At 39.2% G+C, this 20541-nt stretch overlaps 1 protein-coding gene across 5 annotated transcripts in view; it reads left to right on the forward strand.

Moving 5' to 3' along the window:
• Window positions 1–949: 949 nt before the first annotated feature.
• LOC129178829 (SH3 and multiple ankyrin repeat domains protein 2-like) overlaps window positions 950–20541 on the forward strand; it is a 324991-nt gene continuing 305399 nt past the window's right edge. For all 5 annotated transcript variants that reach the window (XM_054771420.1, XM_054771421.1, XM_054771422.1 and 2 more), the window contains exon 1: window positions 950–1238. The gene's annotated coding sequence lies outside the window, so the exon portion shown is untranslated. The remainder of the gene's footprint in view (window positions 1239–20541) is intronic.

Below are 20541 nucleotides of genomic sequence, written 5' to 3' on the forward strand. Positions count from 1 at the left end.
AATAAGTAAGTACTCGATGTTAATGTGACTCTTCCAATGCTAACATGTGTGAGTGTATATCCTTATTTCTGTCGTATTTTCTCTTATTGTGTCTACTATATTGGGTAATAAGAGTGTAAAGGTGACTTTAGGGCTGTTATTTCATGTCTAGAGGGCTCTAAAGTTAAAAACTGTATTTACAAAGTCGTAAACAGGTTTTCTATGCTCTAACTGCAAAAAGATTCCATTTATAAATAAAGAATTCTGCTTCGTGGAACAATTAACTGCGATAAACAAGGGATTACTGTACAGTATTCAACATAATACTTTACATTACACGTACCAAAGGAATTATCCTTAGGAATGATCGTGCCTGTTCATTCAAACCTGCAATAAAAGCCTGGTGTTCCGGAGATGGTGCATCATTACTCAGACCTAGTGACCAGTGTAGAATACGACATCAACATTTTTCACTGCGTCTACTGAATGCCTTTTATTTGTATTTTAGTTCACTTAAACATTTTTATGCTTGAAAATGCTTAATTTGGGAAAAAAAAACCTGTAACATTTGCTTAAATTTGTTTTCACTAATAGGCTGTATTCAACCACAAAGACATTTGAAGAGGTGAGGGATGACTGTCGGACACTTAGGGACTTAATGAGTTTAAAGTTAAGCACAAAGCTGTACAGAGCCCATTTTAGGACATTTAACATTTAGAATCACACTTTTTTATGAGTTGAAATATTTCATTTTCCAATTTAAGCTTTTCATTGCTTTTAATAAATTGTTGTATTTGTGTGACTCTCAATTGCATGTGAGAGTTGTGCTGTGGTTTGAGGTGACAAAAATAGTGTTATCCTCCGGCAAACATCCACCTGTGTAATCCAGATGGGGCTTGTCTGGTCCCTCCCTCCCGTCCTTGCCCGCCACCCTCCTGCTCACTGCTGTTTGCTCACTCGGAGCCGCGCCGGCCGGCAGCCTGTACGCTCGCACTGAATCTCAGCCTCGGTGAATTCGGGCTTTCTCCTGGAGATCGAATTTCAAGCAACGCTTCGTTCTCCCTCCTTTTTCGCTGCTCTCGGACTGCACGTTACGACGCTGCGCCTTCCATCCTCAGAGCACCACTTTGCCTGGAAGTTTGTCCGGGCTCCGCCGGAATCTGAAGGAAGTGATATCAGTAACAAGACGACATAATTGGAGAGTGGACAAAAAGACGAGGAATTCAAACACAACGAGTGGCTCAAAGACAACAGCCAAGGTAAGACTACTTTCATGCCCGCATACAATAATACGAACGTCAGTAACGTGTGATTCAGCACGAGGCTTTCTGGAAACTATTTCCTTTTTCAAGGAAACATTAATACATTGTATTATTTAACTTACTTAAGGTAATGTTTTTATTCAAATGTAACAAATTACTTATTTGTTTTTTTTGTTGAAATATTAATTGGGTTGCTAAGTTGACCAAGTGGGCTTAGGTATTTTAAATTTATCCATCTTAGACAGGGGTGTCCAATGTGTGTCCTCAGGGCCATTTGCAGCCCACGGCTGTTGTTGTACTGGCCCACGGCACATTCTAAACATATAATTTAACAAGAAAACAACAACAAAAAAATATTAAAAGGAAACATTTGAATTTAACGAAAAAAGTCATATTTTAAGAGAATAACGTTGTGATATTATGAGGAAAAATAACTTAAAGTTGAAATGTAAAAAAATTTACATTTTTTTGTCTTATTTGAAAAACAACAAAACAACAAATAATGTTGCAGTTTTTGGAAAACTGTGTTGCGGAACAAAGTTATAATGCTACGAGAATAATGTCAAAATATTATGCGAATAAAGTCATAATTACAAGAAGAAAATGTACAAGAAGAAAGTTGAAAGATAGTTGGAAAATTCACAAAACAAAAACAACAGCACAAATGGAAAAAAACGGCTAAAATTTGATGAGAATAGAGTCAAAATATTAAGAGTTTTTTTTTACAAGAATAAACTTGCAATATGAGGAAAATAAAGCAATTTTAGTAGCATAGAGTTGCAATATTAAAGAAAAAATGTGTTTTTTGTTAAAACTCATAATATTATGACTAGGAACGAGTATCCGTTACGGATACTGCATTTTTGCTGAGTACGAGCATGAAACGAGTACAGCTCGTCATTATCCGTAAATTGTGTTGACGGAAAATCCTCATTGTGTCTTCACTCTTCACGCTCTGTGATTGGCCAGTCACACACAGCGGCCACCCCTCCCTATTGTAGACAGACTCCTTACAGCCAGACAGAGGAGTAAGCGGTGCATTTGACAGGAGACAGAATTGAAAACGGCTCATGTCGCGTTGGTACACTGCCTCCACTCCGGATTTTTTTTTTTTTTAAGTTTTCCTCAGCTCAGCTCGTATCTAAAGTTACTTGGTGAACTTGTTTCGTTATGTACACCGTGCATTTGACAAGACAGAGCTGTAGACAGCTCGTGTTTTGTCGGTCACTGCCGGTGTTTTTTTTTCTGTGTGCTTGCTTCTAATTTGGCTGGTGATATAAAGTCAGTTGGAAAACTTTGCTCTTAGTACTGAACGCGGTGCTTTTCAACTACAGTGAACAAGACTGACAGATTATTTCCCTGTTTGCCATCTCTGGATGTTTGCATGAATCACCAACTTCACACAGATCATTAAAAATAATGAAATAATAAAGTCATACATACACAGTACACATATAGCTGAATAATAATAATAGCAACTTATGACCAACCCATGTCAATTCCAGATTTAAAATAATATACTGATTTAAGCCACACCCATTTCTGGTTAAACCACGCCCACTTCCGTTTTTTTTAAAGAGTAGAATATTATTGGAATAAAGTCAAAATATTATGGGAAGAAAACTTGCAAAGATTACTTGAGAAGAAAGTTGAAATATTCGAAAAAATAAAAAAACAACAGCAAAAATAGGGAAAAAAGAGCAAAGACTGAAGTTCATATTAAGAATACGCTTATTCAGCTATATCACCCAGCTGAGATGCAGTTCTTTCTTGAAATCTTTCTTAGCATATCTATACAAAATATCAAGGTGGCCCTGGCATCCTTTCCTTTTTCACTATGTGAACGTCGCTGGAAAAAGTTTGGACACCCCTGATCTGAGAGAATGTCACCTTAATATCATCCAGATAGTACTACAGTATGATGATACATCTCACTGATCCAGAAGGTGTTCATGTTGCAGATGTAAGTCATGAATGAACAAGTTTATGAGGTCATTATTCGTTAGGAGGTTGGGTAGGGCGGTTGAAGTCCTGCTTGAGACCAACATATGAAAATTAGGATTGTTGGATAGGTGCAACACTGATGTACTTTTGAGCAAGGCATCCAACTCCCACATGCTCTGGAAGCTTGTGTTCAGTCCTCCAATGCTGCAATTCATTGACAAGTAAGATGTGCTCAAGGAAAGTTCAAGAATGAAAGTAAACTATCAAAACATAATCTGCACAGTCGGGTTGTTGGAAGACTGCAGTGTGTGATCATCAAAAAAAAAAAAATCTTGATATTTTCTGTGAGGGGATTGGTTGGTTTTGTGTATTGACATAATGGAGAGGGTGCGTCTGGGTTTTGGTCAGACATTTAAAAATGTCACCTGGGAATACATTTATTATTAGATGTTCCCTGACATTTAAGAACACTCTGAATCAGTTGAGAAAACATTTTGAAGATTGATCTAAAGTAAGCATTAGTTGCATCTCTGATTGTTTTCACAAGGGGTTAATGAGGTTTTTCAGAGTTGATCTTCTTAAATAACAAAACCAGGCCTGACAGCCTGTAGTTTGTTTCCTGAAAGTCACGTAGAGTCCCAGGTTGGGAGCTTTATTCCTCCTATTGTGGCAGTGATGAAGTAACCTCACTGTCAGCATATTTACAGTGGTGTGAAAACGTGTTTGCCTCCTTCCTGATTTCTTATTGTTTGCATGTTTGTCACACTTTGTTGTTGTTTGTTTCAGATCATCAAACAAATTTAAATATGAGTCAATAACACAATTGAGCACAAAATGCAGTTTTTAAATGAAACAATATCGAAACCTACATTTGCCCCCTTAACCCGATAACTGGTTGGGCCACCCTTAGCAATTAAGCGTTTGCGGTAACTTGCAGTGAGTCTCTTACAGTGCTGTGGAGGAATTTTGGCCCACTCATCCTTGCAGAACTGTTGGAATTCAGTCACACTGAGGGGTTTTCAAGCATGACGCGCCTTTTTAACACAGCATCTCACATTTGTCTAATTGTGTAAAAAAAAAATGGTGTCATAAAAATATCTTGCAGTAATAACGCGATTGGCATTACTTACATCTGTGAGTACATCTTCCTTAATCACAAGCACGGGCATTACGGTTTGTTGAAGATTTTATAGCAATATGTGCTGAGGCTGACATCCCATTAGAAAGGGTACAGTAGCTTAGCTACATCCATTTCTCAATTACTGGACAAAATGGGCCAATGATGTATTGCATCAATAAATGGAAGGACTTTGGTATTTTATTCACTAACCCAAATAGCACTCACTCTATGCTGATAAAATAAGTGGAAAAGGTAAAAAACTGAATTCTAAAAAACTAAAAAGGAAAAAATGGAATTTAGGAAAAAAATCAAACCGATTTCATCACGCTCTAAGAGAGTTTGTTTTAAAAAAAATGTCATTTCTAAATCACACCACAAATTGATCTATAACCATGTCAAATGATTAGTCCTACCCTAAAAGTATTTTGCACGCCCATTTTTTCCAATGTTATCTTTTATTGGATGGACTTTTATTGGATTAGGGACCTGACTCACAGAGGTTTGTTACAAAAGCCAAACAATATTGTTGGTCATGCTGTGTAATAAAAAAGTAAATTCACTTTGGTTGCATTATTTTTAATGCTTTGAAGAGCTATTTTCATAATCATTTTTAATCCCACAAATTCATGTTTGTAACAAAAACGTATTATTATTGAAAAAACAAACAAACAAACAAAAAGATCGATATCGAATCGGATCGGCAAGACTACCAAAAAAATCAGATTGGATCGGAAGCCAAAAAATGTGGATCGGGACATCCCTACTGTGTCTATCTGGATAAATCTTTACTTCACTGTAAAACGCTGTATAATAGTTTTAGATAATGGTGAACATGTGACTTAACAGTTGCATCTATGTTTATCTCACAGAGATGCAACGTATAGAAAGTTAAAGAGCTGGAATAAGCTCTCTGAAACTTGCGTGAACACTAGAATGTTCTCCTCGACGCCCTGGCAGCGTGCAGTGGGGGGGGAATCACTTTTTTACACAGGGTCATGTAGGTTTGGACATTTTTTCTCCCTTAATAATAAAATGTTTCATTAAACAAGCATTTTGTGTTCAGTTGTGTTGTCATTGACTTATATTTAAATTTGTAACATTTAAGTGTGACAAACATTCACAAATATTAGTCAGGAAGGGTGCAAAAACTTTTTCACACTGTATCTTTTTTCGCAATGTCCATAGATAAATTAGCCTGTCCACTATATCTACTATATCTACTATATCTACGACAGTTGCTGTTTGAAGTTTCCACTTTGCCTCGACCCGACACTTTGCTCGCCATGGGCATGAAAGTCATATATATTTTGATGTAGTTGAACCAACATATATGAATTTTAAAAACAAGAATTGGGCGCAGAAGTTTGAGTGTCACTGTCCTCTGTAAAGACAGTTTTGCATCCAATTGGACAAGGATCCCAAACACACATCAGAATTGGTTTTGGAATGGACAAAGCAGGCTAACATTAAAGGTGCTATCTTTCCTCCTTAGAGCATATGTTACCAATAGTAGCTTCAGAGAACAGATTGCACAAAAAAATATATTTTTCACAATTTCCAGTTAAACTGAATGAGGTTTGTGTTTGGCCGGAAAAAAACAGAGTGGTGTTAATGGCTGTCAGTCAGTCACTACTCGTGCACAGCCTGTAGTGTCCGCGCATATACACATACACATATACATACAGTCTCAGAGAAGCTATCGACAATTTGCTGCGGAATATAGTATGTTTGCAGTACCTAACGATGACAGACAGCACCTTTAAGGTTCTGGAATGGCCTTCCTAAAGCCTAGACCTCAACCAGATTGAACATTTGTTAAGTACTCTGTTAGAGGTGCCCCTCCTTGTGCTGGCCATCACTGGAAGCCAGGGACTCTAACAGGAAACACAAATGGTAATAGTTTCGTTCAGTGGATTTCAATTCTTTTGTCAAGCCCCCCTGGGGGACAGACATTTTTTTAACCCCCACCCTGAGAAATACTATTGAGAACCTGTAGTATTTATGTATCTGTACAAACCACTGTAGTAGTTGCTGGGACCAGCATCGTTGAAATACACTAACAGACCTGCCAACCTTGAAGAAACCGTACTACCCCCCCAGGGAGCTTGCCCCACTATTGGCAAGCCCTGGTTTAGTTTATTTTGAGCATGCTGAGGTTACATTGAAGTGCATGTTTGCAGTTACGCAATTCAACATGTATGAAAAGGAGTTGAAAGAAGCGGCGCGTATTTAATCCTACCCTTCTTTGTGTCGGAGCAATTACTCATCGTTAGTTGACTTTTGTTCACATGTTTCTTCACATGTGCCAGTTAACCACTTTTTAATAGCAAAAGAAAATGATAAAGATAGAGTTTCAGATAGCTTTTACGCTAATATAAATACAAAAAAAAAGTAAGTAAATAAATAAATAAAGGAGACAACATTTTTTGGCAATAAATAAGTTAAATGAAACCTTGGCTAGCGTCATTAATTTGTTCCAGAAGGTCAGAAACGGATGCTAACCGAATAAATTTTTCCCATAAGGAATAATGTAAACCCAATTAATTCGTCCCAGCAAGTCAAAAATGTTCACTCAAAAAATGTTTTTATAGTTTTACAATTATAGTTTTACATGCAGAAAACATCTCTAAACGCATATAAATTAAGGATGCTCCAATCAGGGTTTTATGCTGCCGAGTCCGATACCGATCATCCATGAGTGAAATCGTCCCAAAGATACAGATACCAATCACATGGTTAACTTTACATTTTTCTATTTTATAATGATGAGTGCGTTTGGTCAGGAGTGCTGTCTAAGGGGGGAAGTTACGACAGTTCCAGGCCCAAAAAACAGACAATTATTAAGAAATAAAAAGCGGTGTGGGGGTGTGGGGGTGTGAGGGCTTTGGTGAAAAAAAAGGAACCATCAACTCACCTCAATTTAGACAAATTTTACATATTTTACGAACTTTTTAAACATGGTGAAACACTGGTGAAACTTACAGGCAGCGCGTATGGTGGGCTCCAAGTGAGAGAGTCGTCATTGAACCTGGTGTCTTCCACTGCTGAGGAAGGCTGGTCATCTAGTCCTATTAATTCAATTATTTTGCGGATTATTTGCTTAGCCTTCTGACTGTCACACACACACACACACACACACACGGACGAGTGTTGGCTGTGTTAGCTGCCGTTTGAGTGATACTGCATTGTGAGCCTTGAAAAACCATCATACTCCGTCGAGTGTTTGCTCTTCAAATGTTGTATTAAACAAAAGCTTATTATCGTGCTACCCCAGCGAGATATGTGGCAGGTAAGTTCCACATGGTAGACATGTTTGTTTTGGCTTTGGCATGCCTGCGCAGTGTGAAGGAAAGTGGGCGGGGGACGCCTCTCCAAGATGTTAGAGCAAGACACTACACTACACATGGGGACCGCGATAGGCTGTAGACTGCAATAGTACCAGCCGGAGGTGATCGACTTTTGTGAAAAATGTTAACACAAAATGTGTTTTTATACTTTTATAAGTATAGTTTTACACGCATAAAGCAATTCGAAATGCATAAAAATAATGAATGGGATAAATCAACATTTAAGGATACTTTTACCCTCACTGAAGACGTGATTGTTGACGTGACCGTTCTCAAAGATATGTTGTGGCAACGAAACACCACACAGACACCCTCTTTCTGTTTGCCATGAGTTATTTCTTGAATTCAATAGTTTTTCTCAACTCAATAACCCCAAATAGAGTCAAAAAGACCTTGCAAGTGACAGAATTTTGGCAAAACACTGTTGAATTCAAGAAATAATGGGAAAACAGGAGGTTGGTGGTTGTTGATCTTGCTGCCACATGGTGTCTTTAGGAATAGTTACGTCTTCAATGAAAGTAAAAGTAACCTTAAATGTTCATTTATCCCTTTCATTTGTCATTTATATGCATTTAGAAGTGTTCTATGCACATACAATTATAATTGTAACTATAACTATAAAAGCATGTTTTATGTTAACGTTTTTCAGAGTCAACTGCCGATGACGTCATAGACCGGCAACGGAACGCACTGTAGTTGACTTCCGGTTCTGGTTGACATTTTGCTAGCTAGCTAATAGGATGCTAACAAGGAAGGACATTTTGTGATAAAAATACATTCATATTCAATATTGTAATGGTATTGTAATTTTAATGGTTTCATTTATTTGAACATGCATACAAGTTACATTGGAATATTCAATCGTTCAATTCTAGTGTATTATCAATTGCAGGTAGAGCTGCAACAACTAATTGATGAATGGACTATTAGTCAATTATGCAATTAATTTTGGTATTCCATGAACCAAATGTAAATATGCTCTGATTTCGGTCTCTTTGATATGAATATTTTTAATTTCCTCATGAAAGCATACGTATTATCTTTAAGTTTTAGACAAAACAAGATATTCACGCACGTCAGCTTTGACTTTGGAAAACATTGAGGGACATTTTTCCCCTTTTTTCTGATATGTTGCGGACCAAACCCCAAACTCTTTATGTTTGGTTCATATTGATTTGGTGGGTCTAGGGCCTAACCAATTAATCGAAACGACAGTCTTCAGATTAAACGACTAAAAGAAATAATCATTAGTTGCAGCCGTAATTGCAAGTGACGTGTGGTTCAGATGTTTCTCCACCCACACTGCCACTCCTCCTCTTTTTGGCTCTGTTGATCTAAAGTTCAAAGTCCATTCCTTTCTTGTTGTCAATCCAAATTGTTATGGCTTTATTTGTTTATTAAAAGGACAATGTATAGACATCTTGTAGGCTACATGAAAGGTTTCTTTAATTTGGGGTTATATAGAAAATAAAATGAAAATATCATAAATTTAACTTGACCTTCTTAGGGCTATGGGGTGTGTGGTTGGATGGGTGGGATGCCCCTCTAATATAATGGTAGGGGATCTTATTGTTCTCCAAGTAATGTCAGTGGTGTGCTTTATTTCATTATTGCTTCTCTACTAATCAATGCTTTGTCCATTTGGCGTAGACAGAAATCAATTACTTTAAAAGTGTTCATGAGTGTTTAAGAGTAAATGTTCTGCTGCCTACTGTATGTGTCTATCATCTACCTATCTACAAAAAAAAATCAGCAAAAAAGGCGTGGAAACCACTGAAGTAGCCTAACGTGCATGTTTTGGGGTGTGGGAGGCAGCTGGAGTGACCGGAGAAAACCCACACAAGCATGGGGAGAACATACAAACTCCATACAGAGATGTTCCAAATGAGTTTTGAGCCCAGTTCGCCAGATTGTGAGGCTGATGTGCTTACCAATGTTCCACTGTGCATCCCTGATATAAACCTCTTGAAAAACACAACAAAACCACAAACGGGACACAGGTGCTTATAATAAAAAAGTTTTTCCAGTAAAAGAGATACTCTTTGGGTATTTTTAGTTTAGTGATGAATCGCTGTTTTGTTAGCAACATGCTTGACCTGCTGAAGTGTCACTGCTACTACAGTCGTCCTTCGAATTTCGTGACTTCAGTCTATCATGGTTTTATGGTTATATAATACATCATGCTGTTTTATGGTTGAATATGGCCTATTGTTAATTAAAAATATGCATATGTCAGTGAATTTTACGTATTTTTTGCCTAAATGAAGCATTTTCAAGCATAAATATGGCTAAAATACAAATATATGGCATTCAGAAGGCGCATTTGTTGCGATGATATGTAGTGTTTTATACTGGTCGCTAGGGGTCAGTGATGTTACTGTAATGTTATGTGAGACTCACAAACACCCGACTTGACTACCGTCGCAACAGGCTTTTATTGCAGGTGTGAATGATCTCATAACAAGCACAATAATACCTAACACTGACTACTGTTGCGGCCGCAACCCATCCAAGCTAAAACTCAACTCTGAGTCCTTGACGTCACTTCCTGTTCACTCAGCTCCACTGGCACCAGAACATATTTACAGCAACACACATGAGCTCAAGTCTTACTTATGTCTTAAATGTCTTATTTTCTCTTATTATGTCTACTATATTGGGTAATATGAGTGTAAAGGTGACTACAGGGGTGTTATTTCATGCCCACAGGGCAGTAATTATATTAAAAGCTGTATGTAGAAGGTCTTAAACAGGTTTTTTATGCTCTAACTCAGTGGTTCTTAACCTTGTTGGAGGTACCTAACCTAACCAACCCCTGGGACCGACTCACCAAACCCCCGGGGTTCGATCGAACCCAGGTTAAGAATCACTGCTCTAACTACTACTAAAAATATTCCATTTATAAATAAGGAACCCTACTTTGCGGAAATTTACTTATCACGGTCGGAACCAATTAACCTTGATAAATGAGGGATTACTGTACAAGGAATTGAATCTTGTATTTTCCTGTGTACAGTACTGTGGAAGAAAAGAATTGGCACGCTTGTACCTTCAAATGATTCAAAAAGATCTAACGATGAGTAGCTCTGAGAGTTATTTTTTTTTTAATAGGAATCTTAGGAAATACTGACATTTCAGAATCAGTTGTCTGTTTTAATTTGTCATTCCCAGAATAGGCTCCCATCTCTTGGTCAATGTCAGTAGGATAATAAATCTGTGGATTATCACAGATAGATGATTAATTGTTCAGAAATATTAATTCTTTCTGTGAGCTGCCAAGTACAATTGTTTAAGAACAATTTCACACATGGAAGAACTCAACCAATGTTGGATTCTTCCTGTAAAAATGGAAATGCGGGATGCTGAAAATTGTTGCAAGAAAATCCTGAAAAATGCCGTTAATATTTCAACTGTGGCACTATACGTGAGCATTGTGGAGTGGCATTTGTGTCTCGTGGACTACGGATATTGACAGCCATTGTTTTTCGTGGCGCTTCTGGTTGCCTACGGGGTAACACGGAGGCCGACCCGTATTCAGTTGACTTACTCACTTCATTGTTGTGGAAAAAAATGACTGCTGTGCCTATTTATTGGGTCAGGGGTCAGGGGAATAGTTCTTCAGATGTTTTCTTCACACCTCTTCCGAGTGAGGTGTAGTCTCAGGAGCTTCACTTCGCCTTACATATTTTTCACATCAGGCCAGTGAAAAGCATATTGATAAACTCGCTCATAGATATTGTATAGATATGAAAAGTTGAACTTCCAAATAGGGATGGGCATGTGACGGAATATCTTTGATGGGGTGTGGGGAAATTGAGGATAAAATAATTTATTAATTATAGATTTTTTTGGAGTATAATTTTTTGTAGGATGTTCTGAACTGTGGCTGCATGGCTGTAGGTAATTTGACGTAGCTGGCCCAAGGCTGTGATGAATGCAAACTGCTTTAGGCTGATTCAAAAGGGCATGATAGCCTTCACACTTCATGAAATAATCACATTATCATATTAGAGATTGCATCAGTGTTGCTGTAAACAAACTAAATACAGTATGTCCCCTGTGAACCCTCCATTATTGTGAAGCTAACTGCGTAGTTGTAACAGGTTTTGTAGACTGAGACACCTTGTCTCGTGTGGGTAATTCTTTTTCACTTTTGCTCATTTTAAACAGCTTTTGCCAGGTCGTCATTTTAAGTCAATTTACAATATTTTTCATGTATTTATTCCTCCGCTTCTTATTCTTCTTGTTATTCTGCCTCATTTTATTTAACTCCTGACATATTTATCAACTGCTCCAAACCATTCCAACGAGGGATGTCCCATTCCGATGTTCAGGATCGGGACCAGCTGTCGATTCGCTGTATTTGTGATGATCGGATAATATCGGCTTCCGCCACGAGATTGGGCAGATCCGGTTGCCGCATCACATTCGTTATGCTGAGCCACACTCTAACATGGTAGGTGCTGTAATGCACAAATCAGGCTGGATGAGTATATTAGATTAGTATATTTTCTTTTTCTTTTTTTTTTTAAGGAGCATATTTTCACTGTGTTGTGTTTTACTGCTTTAATGTAAGGACCCTTTTACAAAGCCGCAGGACCAGCCAAACCATGAAAAAAAGTGCGAAAGTCCAGAAAATACGATAATTCCCCAATAAATACAAATCTGAAATAAAAAACAAAAGTATTGATATAGTATACAGAACATTTGAACCATAATATCTAATAATACAGTCATGGAAAAAATTATTAAGCCACCCTGGTTGCTTCAGTTTCTTCTTCATTTTAATGCCTGATACAACTAAGGTACGTTTGTTTGGACAAATATAACAATGACAACAAAAATAGCTCATATTAGTAAAATTTTTTGGCAATACAATGCTATAGCTATTCATGTAAGAACTCAAGTGATTTTGGTTATTACCAAGAAAACCATGGAAGTTGCTCGATATCAGCTCTTAAATTACTGTAAACTCTTATGAGCTATATTTGTTATCATTATATTTCTCCAAACAAATGTACCTTTATTTATAACTGCTGTTTTACCATGCACATGACAATAATAACTGCTGTTTTACCATACACATGACAATAAAACTCTCTTGAATCTTTAATTATACCTGGCATTAAAATGGATTAATAAACCGAAGAAACAAGGGTGGTATAATCATTTTTTCCATGACTGCATATGTCATTAGAGAAAACAAGGAACAAGCTGCGAGCTGAAGATGGCCACTGGGCTACACTTTGGACACCCCTGGTTTGCAGTGTTTCTTTTTAGGAGAGTGCAAATGCAAGAGTTGGAACAGGGTGATGATTATTTAGTTATTTATAAAGGTCCTTACCTGAAGTGCAGCGTTAATAGTTGAAGCGTGCAGAACCGTTCTCATCTCGACTGAACAATGGCAGTGCGCTGCTTTCATTTTATGCACTCATCTTTGTCCCTTTATGCAAGTGAAGGGTTCAAAAACAGGTGCACAGCACCTCGACATCAGGGCAAGGTGGCGGAGGGCCAGAGGAGATCCACCGAGTCCACGTGTGCTGTTGACAGGCACACGTACCCACACACACACACACACACACACACACAGTGCTAAACGTACCGCAAAATCCATAAGACAAATTGTTGCGTGCAGGGGTACCAAGCGGTACATAGCTTTACTGCATCCTGCGTATTTATCCATTCATTTGACAAAGAATCACCTTTAATTGTGATCACTTTGCATGACCTGAGTGTAGCCGGTCTGTGCTGACACTGGCTGAAAATAGACTCTGCGTTGTGTTCTTTGGTGTTTGTCTGACATGTTAGTAACTCTCACGGGAATTCACCTATCACCCACCAATGGTGTGATTACGCGACCAACCATGATGTTGCGAGGCATGGACTCGGATGAGGTGGGCTCCACAATTACTGTGCTACCTGCTGACATGGGGAGATGAGCTGGCGGTTTACCCCAGATCAAGTGTTCTTGTTGTGCCATGCTTATAGTGAAGTTGAATCCAGCTGCTTTTAGGTATGGGGATTCCAAAGCAACGCATTTGCAAAACTCACTTGGATTCCATTCACATACCTTGAACTATATATTGATATCTTCTGTATATGCTGGCTTTATTTTGGTCCTAGTCCGTTAGCTCTCCGTGTCACAAATGAAATGTTGAAGGCTGCTAAAATGACCTTTACAAATGCAAATTGTTTCTTAATTATGTGCTCTGCTTGTTTGAGCTATGAAAGCGCTGCTTTTACAACAATCATCTGTACAGCATATATATGCTGTATATACTGTATATATATATATATATATATATATACAGTATATATACAGTATATATATATATATATACAGCATATATATGTATATATAAAAACGTACTGCTTAGAATTGTATGCATTTACCAAAACAATTAGTGTGGTGCATTTCGTGATAAAGCCTTTTAAAGCGGTACCATGTAGTGTATAAATTATTAACATTTTCAAATAACCTCAGGCGTCACATTAATAAGTATAGTGTGAAAGTGTTTAGGGTAATGATCAGCCCACTAGCGATTCCATTCCTGAGTCTGATTATATTGTTTTGTCAGTATGGTTTGGTTTGGTTTGGTGTGGTTTATTTGTTTCAGGCATGCTTAATTAATTACATTAAGGAACATCACGTGGTTACGTTTGTAAGTGAAGTGTAGTATCTAATATTTATCCCATTAGAGAAAACAAAGAGGTGGTCTAGTGGTTAGCATGTTGGCCAACACAGTAACAGTCTGGAGATCGGGAAGACCTGGGTTCGATTCTCCCTTGGGCATGTTCATTTGTATGTTCATCCCGGGTGTGCGTGGGTTTTCTCCGGGTACTCTGGTTTCCCCCCACATCCAAAAACATGCATGTTAGGTTAATTGGTGACTCTAAATTGTCCATAGGTATGAATATGAGTGTGAATGGTTGTTTGTCTATATGTGCCCTGCGATTGGCTGGCGACCAGTCCAGGGTGTACCCCGCCTGTCGCCCGGAGTCAGCTGGGATAGGCTCCAGCATGCCCCGCGACCCTAATGAGGAGAAGCGGTATAGAAAATGGATGGAGAAAACAAAGAACAAGCTGCGGGCTGAAATTGACCCTGGGTCCATCATGTTACAGTGTTCCTTTTTAGGAAGGCGCAATGCAACAGTAAGAATTAGAAAGGTGTGATGATTCTTTTATTTTTCATAAAGTTCCTTACCTGAAGTGCAGCGTGTTAATAGTTGCAGCGTGTGCGCCGTTCCCTTCCCCACTACATTGTTTGCCAAACCTTTTTTGTCTTGTGTACATCTAAAGCCTTTTTCCCATACCATGAGTACCCCCGACTCATATGTATTGATAATTCTCCAACAGTTGAATGTAACACAACTTCTATGGTTTTTGCGCAGCTGCACAGCGCAGGTTATTGTCTCTCTGGGGAAACTAGGTGTAGCGTACACGTTCCATTTTATTGTCTGGCTTGATATGAAATGACTAAGAATATTTACTCATCATCTTGGAAATTAAATGCTTCCATGTACCCCTTGAAATTTGCTCGTGTACCACCAGGGGTACGCGTACCCCTGGTTGGGAATCACTGCTCGGCTGAACAATGTCAGCATGCTGCTTTCATCTTTTCACTCATCTTTGTCCGTTTATGGAGGTGAAGTGTTAAAAAAAAGGTGCACCGCATCTCAACGCCGCAGCAAGGAGCGGGGTGGCCTAGCGGGCACGTAGCTGAGGAGAACTGCCAGGTCTGCCTCAGACGACAACTGCAAGAACCACTGCACCATACTGTTGCCAAATGCTTTTCCTTTTTGTTGGCTTTTAGGTAGGCCGTCCCTCACTTGAAATATGTACAGTTTGGGACGTTACAAGGAGAGGGCGTTTCGCCAGCTTGGACCGGCACGCACAAACACACACACACAGTGCAAAAACTATGGTCCATAAGGCCGGACTGTCCTGTGCAAGGTGCACCAAACGGTACATGGTTTTACCGCATTGCATCCCTAGTACTTATAACAGTGAGACTGAATGAGATACAGTAGGTGTGGCCCAATACACGTGTCTGCATGGTAGATGTACTCAAATGAATACAACCACCATGCGTTTGTGTAAAATAAAATATTTAAAACCCAGTGAAACATGTGCTTTCCACACAATGCATTGCTGCATATTTTTACTCTTAATATGCACATCATCAATATTAATCGACTTCATTGTATAGTGGGGTTATGCATATGTGGGATATGCACGCCTGCTATTATGCTGCCGCTTTAAGAGAGTGCTTTGTTCTACATCCCTTCTTGCTGCAAATGTAACCAACCGCCTGCGATGATTAATTGATGCAAACCCGTGGTTCCTCGCGTTACTGTGGGCCTTTTACACTCTGCCAGTTGGGTTTCCGTCACATTTTTTTAATGTGTGTTTGTGTGTGTTGAAAAGTCTTGTCTCTTAATGGATTCCCCTGCACGCTCTTCATTTTCCAGCAAGTATTACGCTTCCATTTTCCACAAACACACACATCAAGGAACAATGAAATTCCAGCATGATTACAAATATATCTTTGTATAAAATGCTTATAATGAGTGAAATACAATATATAAAAGGGTGTACACCCCTCACATTTCTGCAAATATTTTATTATGTCATTTCATGGGACGACGTTAAAGAAAAGACACTTGGATACAATGTAAAGTAGTCAGTTTACAACTTGGTGCCCTCAAAATAACTCAATACACAAACATTAATGTCTAAACTGCTGACAACAGAGGAGAGTACAAGTGAAAATGTCGAAATTGGGCCCATTTAGCCATTTTCCTTCCTCGGTGTGGTTGGTGTTACAAGGTCTCAGGTGTGAATAGGGAGCAGGCGTGTTAAACTTAATTTGTGCATTTAATTGAATTGTTATTGCCCTCACACTCTCTCATACTGATCACTCGAAGTTCAACATGGAACCTCATGGCAAAGAACCCTCTAAGGATGTGGAAAAAGAATTGTAAAAGATGTGGCCTGCAGGCCATTTGTGTGTTTTTTTTTTTTTTTAGTGGCCCGTGGTACATTGTAAAAATAATATTTTACAGAACAGTACAAAACAGACAAAACTACAACAGCAAGCATGGAAAAAACAGCAGTAATTTTACAAGAATAAAGTGAAAATGTATAAATATATGTGAAAAAAGTTGTAATCTAACGAGAAAAAGTTGCAATTTTACAAAAATAATGTTGTAATATTATGAAGAAAAATAACATCATGTTATGAGCATAAAGTTGAAATATTAAAGAAAAAATATAATATAATAATATGCTTTTTCACTTATCTCACAAAGCTGAGATGCGTTTTCGTCAATAAAATATCAAAGTGTCCCTCGCATCCTTTCATTTTTCAGTGTGTGGCCCTTGGTGGAAAAAGTTTGGACACCCCTGCTCTAGTCTATAGAAGATTGCCAACACCCTGAAACTGAGCTGCAGCATGGTGGCCAAGACCATACAGCACTTTAACAGGACAACTTTCACACAGGACAGGCTTCGCTATGGTCTACCAAGGAAGTTGAGTGCACGTGCTCTGCGTCATATCCAGAGATTGTCTGGAAAATAGACGTATGAGTGTTGCCAGCGTTGGTGCAAAGGTTCGAGGGTTGGGGAGTCAGACCATACGCTGCACTCCGTATCAAACTGGTCTGCATTTGAGAAAGAGGCCTCTTCTAAAGTTGAAGCACAAGAAAACCTGCAAACAGTTTGCTAAGAACAATCAGACTAAGGACATGGATTAGTGGAAGCATGTCCTATGGTCTGATGAGACCAAGATAAACTTATTTGGTTCAGATGGTGTCAAGTGTGTGTGGCGACAACCTGTTTTGGGGGTAAAAAGACAAGTGTATCTTGGTGGAGGGAGTGTCATGGTTTTGAGCTGCATGGATCAGTGTTAGTTTTGTTGATGAAAAATTGTTGTCATAGTTTAGTAGTCACAGCATAAAAAGTGCACAGTGATACCTCAAAAGTAAAAAAACAAAAAAACAACATACATTTTTCCTTCTTTTGTTGTGCAAGTCCCATCGCAATCAAGGCTTATGTCACAGGAGAGCCAACATCTTGCTTGTATTATTGTCCACACTGGTGTTGGTCAAAAAAGATTTGGTCTCCATTACTCAAACGTCACACCTCATCCAACTCTACAATAAAGGTTGGAAATGCAAGCCAAGGTTAAACTGCTGATTGTCTTTTGAATTTCAGACAATGGAGGACTGCAGGGAAATCTGCTTTTGTGCGTCGTGTATAAGTAGCGCATAACCCCATATTATGTAAGTTTCCACTGTCTCTAATGGCTGTATGCATGTTGACCATGAGAAAGGCACGAGTCATCCTGCAAGTTAAATAGAAGTGAGGGTGTCAGGCCTTCAATGAATGCAATCATTCTTTGTCAGTGGTTGTTTTGTAGATAAAACTGCTGGCATGCTGGCATGCTGATTAACCTACCACTCCCATCAACATAATCAAGATAAAAAAGAAGAGCGATGAAAATGTGAAACCACCAGGAAAAATAATTCAACCGCAAAAATCACTCCAGAACTTTATCATGAAATTATCGTGTTGTAATATTGTCAACTTCTTCATTATCGCTAAGCAGTGTGCCACCATTTTCATCCATCCATTTTCTATGGTGCTTATTCTAATAAGGGGAGCGAGGGTGTGCTGGAGCCCCAACTGATTTCGGGCAAGCGGCGGGGTACACCCTGGACTGGTCGCCAACCAATCGCAGGGCACATACAGACAAATTAGTCTGCTTTTGCATGCTTTTGGAATGTGCGAGGAAACGGGAGAACATGCAAAGTCTACACAGAGATGCCCAAGCGGAGATTCGAACCCAGGTCTTCCCGATTTCCTGACTCCTGACTTTGTGGCCAACACGCTAACCACTCAGCCACTGTGTGGCCAACTACTGTCTAGTTACATGGAATTAAAACATACACATAGTTACTTCCTGTTCAGTGCAAAATAAGCATCAAGATTAAAGCATGGTAATATTAACCTGGGTTCTACAGCCATTTATTTTTTCAGAAGGGAGAAAGATGTGACGCCAATACAGTGCCATAAAAACCATAATCAGCGTGACCACTCTCCTTCCTGTGCACGACCATTCTCTGCACGTGCGTGGTCTCTGAATAACAGCTCGTTGCCTTGGATTGGCTGACCTGAAGATAGTAGGCATTCAAATTGACCACTCAGAAAGGAGTGGAGTTTGCGGGCCATCTATTCAATGCCCGCTCCCAGAGTGTGTAGAAGACACAGGCAGTGACCGCGCGCGACAAGAGAGCTGCAGCGAGCAGTTATTCAGAGACAGCGAGCGTGAGGAGAGAGGTCTTTATTCACGCTGATTAAGGTTTTTATGTGCACGGATTTTTGCACGGTATTAACGCCATAGAAAGATTTGCCCATGTACGAGAGCTTTATTGTCATTGTAGTCAAGACATGTTACAGTAGAAAATATTGTAATGGACTGATATTGAAGCAGGATGACTGTGCACAGATCATCCTTGTATTGGCATCTACAAAACAGCACTATATACCTTACAGCCTAGGTTCCCAAAATTGGGCACCTAGTGGTACGTAGGAGGGCCTATTCTCCTTATCTCTGACAAAAGAAACAAGTCAATGTACAAAAAGTAGTTTTAAGTTTTGTTGTCGCCATTCCGAGGGGCGTGGAGATAAGTGGGTTCTCTTGTATTATATGATAGTAATATATAATTCTGGTACAGTGGAACTTCTGTTTTTGAGTGCCCCAGCTTTTATGTGCTTCGGTTTTGCAAATTTGGAGTTTTCATAACCTGTCTCAGTTATTGTACAACATTGCGCGTCACTAACTAGTCTGTTTGCCTTGTTGTGTATCACTGTATCAAAGCACACTATGTGATGTTGTCTCACAGTCCATGCATTATATTATTGAGGGAGCCAGCACAAGAACCCACTACAGACAGTCAGTGAGGGGAATTAACTTTTTGACTAGTTTGTTGCTGTGCCTGGATGACTGTTTCTTTCCTGCTGCCGGTGAATCAGCATTTGGACTGTTAAGTGTCTGGCTTGGATTTGGTGCTGGAAACCGCTTCTGCATGTCTGCCAACTCGACCGACGAGACAATGCCTGCTGATTAACCATGGGCTAATTACAATGGCGCTTGGCATTACTCCATCTCTCAGCTGCTGGGTCTCCATTGCTGGTTCTATCCACCTTGTATGCCACTCTTATAAGACAGCTTGGACTTGCACGTCGACCCCGGTATATTCACAGAAGCTCCCGTGGAGTTTTTTTTTTGTTGTTTCGTGACTCACCACCGACAGGGGCTTTATTCTGTTAAAGTTAAGCACTTTTTGCCGCCCTGTGGGAGTTTCCTGTATGATGCTGCTTCAAATGCGCAAAGATGTTGGTCATATTAAACTTCCTCGGTTCTGTGCCACCACGGGAAACTTGTGCATGACAAGTTTTGCAGTCAGCTTCGTCTTTTTCGGACTTTAATAATAAAAAAACTGCCACATGGCTGACATCACTCCTACCTCTTGCTACTTTGTTAACATGTTAGCGCACACTGTTGTTGTAATTACCTGGGCTCTGGGATGCTTGCTACTTGTATTGGCTTTTTCCGACTGATATAATCCAATACTTGCTTTTTTCCATCCATCCATCCATTTTCTATGCTGCTTATCCTCATTAGGGTCGCGGGGGTATGCTGGCTCCCAGCTGACTTGGGCGACAGGCGATGTACACCCTGGACTGGTCGCCAGCCAATCGCAGGGCACATATACACACACAACGGAAGTGGAACATGTATATTTAAAATAAACAACAAAAAATAACACAATTCTTTGTAAATAAATCATAATAAATAAAATGCAGTTCCACTTAATGCACTCT

This window comes from Dunckerocampus dactyliophorus, chromosome 3 (genome assembly GCF_027744805.1).
Source record: "Dunckerocampus dactyliophorus isolate RoL2022-P2 chromosome 3, RoL_Ddac_1.1, whole genome shotgun sequence".
Classification (NCBI taxonomy): domain Eukaryota; kingdom Metazoa; phylum Chordata; class Actinopteri; order Syngnathiformes; family Syngnathidae; genus Dunckerocampus; species Dunckerocampus dactyliophorus.